The 2,795-nt window shown below is 47.7% G+C and overlaps 1 non-coding gene across 1 annotated transcript; it reads left to right on the top strand.

Moving 5' to 3' along the window:
* Positions 1 to 734: 734 nt before the first annotated feature.
* On the top strand, positions 735 to 872 carry LOC114813962. The gene has a single exon (XR_003761706.1). It is a non-coding gene; the product is annotated as a small nucleolar RNA SNORA7 (small nucleolar RNA).
* The last annotated feature ends 1,923 nt before the right edge of the window (positions 873 to 2,795 follow it).

Genomic DNA, 2,795 nt, shown 5'->3' with positions numbered 1-2,795 from the left:
TTATGGGCAGGGAACATGTCTACCAACTCTGATGCACTGTACCCTCTCGAGCAGTAAGTACAGTTAGCTGTACACATTAACCTCTCTGTAAATGCAGTTGATTGGTTGATCAAGGACCTCTCCCCTCTGTGGGCAAAGCTTATTCATTTTTCCATATTTAGATTATCCAGTCTCAGGTGTTGGGGAGAGGGTTCAAAGGCAATTTTTAAGACTACATTGTACAAAAGCAGGTCATTTCCCGGGAGCTTTACCACAATCCAGGACTGTCTTCCCAATTTGAAACACCTGGACACTGTGACAGGAAGGACACCACCCACCCTGATATATAAGAGCATGGAGAAGTAGCGTGGTCTGGTATAACAGCATGGGCCTGGGTATCAGATGACCTGGGTTCTACTCCCGGCTCTGCTGGGTGTCTTGAGCAACTCGTAACTTCTCCGTGCCTTCGTTGTGTACCGCGTCATCTACAGTCTCTCTCACCTGGGCCCTCCCACTCCAGGTAACAGCCGTCGCACGATCAAAGCAGCATGGCTTAGCGGGCAGAGCACGGGCCTGGGAGTCAGAAGGTCCGGGGTTCTAGCCCTGGATTGGCCACGTGCCTGCTGTGTGAGCTTGGGCAAGTCACAATTTCTCTGTGCCTCAGTTATCTCATCTGTTAAATGAGGGTTGATAGTGTGAGTCCCATGTGGGACTCTGTGTCCAACCTAATTACCTTGTATCTTTCCCAATGCTTTTCCCTCTCAGGGTCACACCTGAAGAGTTCCCAAGACTCTACCAGTCTCGACTATGGGAGGGAGAGTCAAGCAGAGGCCTACCCATTCCATTCCTAGCTTTGCCGGTGGCTAGCGAATAGAAGGCAATCTGCTACAAGTTGAAACTCACCTGAGCTGGGCAGCAGTGGCATGGAAGAGTGTCAAACCCAGAGACTCAAGTTCACTGCACGGAAGGAGGCAAAGGTAAACCGCTTCTGTATTTTTACCAAGAAAATTCCATGGATCCACTACCAGAATGATTGCAGATGGAGGTGGGGCGCTCTGGGAGAGATGTGTCCGTGGTGTCGCTATGGGTCGGAGACGACTCGATGACATAAGACAAGAACCCCAGTGCTTGGAACAATGATTAGCACGTAGTAAGCACTTGGGGAAAGAAGATGGCAAAGTGGGAAGGTCATGCTCTAATCCTAGCTCTCCCACTTGTCTGCTATGTGACCTTGGGCAAGTCACTTGCACTTCTCTGTGCCTCAGTTACCTCATCTGTAAAAAGGAGATCGAGACTGTGAGCCCACGTGGGACAGGAACTGTGTCCAACCCAATTTGCTTGTATCCACCCCAGCGCTTACTACAGTGCCTCACACATAGTAAGTGCTTAACAAATACTATAATTATTCCCTCTAGACTGTGAGCTCATTGTGAGCACTCTTTATTGTTGTACTTTCCCGAGCGCTTAGTACATTTCTCTGCACACAGCAAGTGCTACATAAATACGATTGGACGAATAATGGACTGACTACAGGCAATGAAAGACTGGAAAAAGGAAAAAAACCCATACTTCAGGTAGGTGAAGTACGGGGGGACCTTCTCTGCTGATCTCCTGCTGTCTGATCCTGGACCTGCCCAAATGCCCTGGCACAACGGGACGGGTACCTCATCGACACACCTGAATCCTTCTTCCGACCTCCCGGACCCAGACCAATGAGAGCAATTTTTCAGATGGCGTCTCCAATATAAGCCTTTTCCGGCCGGGTTTCTCCTTTATTTCCGCTTCAGTATCAATGAGGAAAAAGTAGTGATATGGAAGAGATAGAACTACCTGCTATAAAGAATGGGTAATGTCCAGGGTAAGTGCTCTTGTCTGCATCTTTATAGACGCACATTTGCAATTGTAAGCAGAAAACCAGGCACATGAATGAAAATGACAAGTAAGTGTGGGCTGGCAGGTTCGGAAGGTGTAACCATGAGAATCTAATGCGGGGTGAGATGAGTTTGAACTGAAAAGGTCAGAGCCCAGCTCTACTTGTTATAAATGGGGTTGCCACTCACTGCAAAGATATCAATAAATCGTATTTATTGAGCACTTCCTGTGGGCTAGCGCTTGGGAAAGTACAATACAGTAGGATTGGTAGACACCTTCCTTGCCAATACACCAGGACTGCCGGTCCAGTGGGTGCATGTTTTCCAGGGGAAGCAACGTGGCCTAGTCGATAGAGCTCCGGCCTGGGAGTCGGAAGGACCTGGGTTCTAATCCTGACTCTGCCACTTGTCAACTATTTGGACAAATCACTTCTCTGTGCCTCAGTTACCTGTTAATCTGTAAAATGGGGATTAAAACTGTGAACCCTGTGTGGGACAAGGACTGTGTCCAACCGGATTAACCTGTACCTCCCCCAGCGCTTAGAACAGTGCTTAATACATAGTAAATGCTTCAAAAATATCATCATCATTATTATTATTATGGTAACTGCACTTTCTGGGGGGGAGAACCACAAAAGTACGGAGAATTAATTTTCAGACCAGAAAGGAAAACAAGATTACTGGGAGAAGCACGGCAGCCTGCGATCAGCAGGAGGAGCAGTGTCAGATTTCGGGGCTGCTGTTCTGCGCAATTAGCCGTTCCCGGTCATCGCTGGCACTTACCCTGGCTTCCAAATTGGCCTGGAATCACAGGCCAAGGTCTAAAAGAAATCGGGCTGACATTTTCAAATTGTAAGATAAATTGAAAATATGGCATAGCATTAGCACTGTGTTTCTTTAGATAGTTTACAACAAATGCATCACCTTTTTGACAGGGTGTGGATG

Source organism: Ornithorhynchus anatinus, chromosome 8 (genome assembly GCF_004115215.2).
Source record: "Ornithorhynchus anatinus isolate Pmale09 chromosome 8, mOrnAna1.pri.v4, whole genome shotgun sequence".
Classification (NCBI taxonomy): Eukaryota; Metazoa; Chordata; class Mammalia; order Monotremata; family Ornithorhynchidae; genus Ornithorhynchus; species Ornithorhynchus anatinus.
This window is presented reverse-complemented; position numbering and strand designations above follow the sequence as displayed.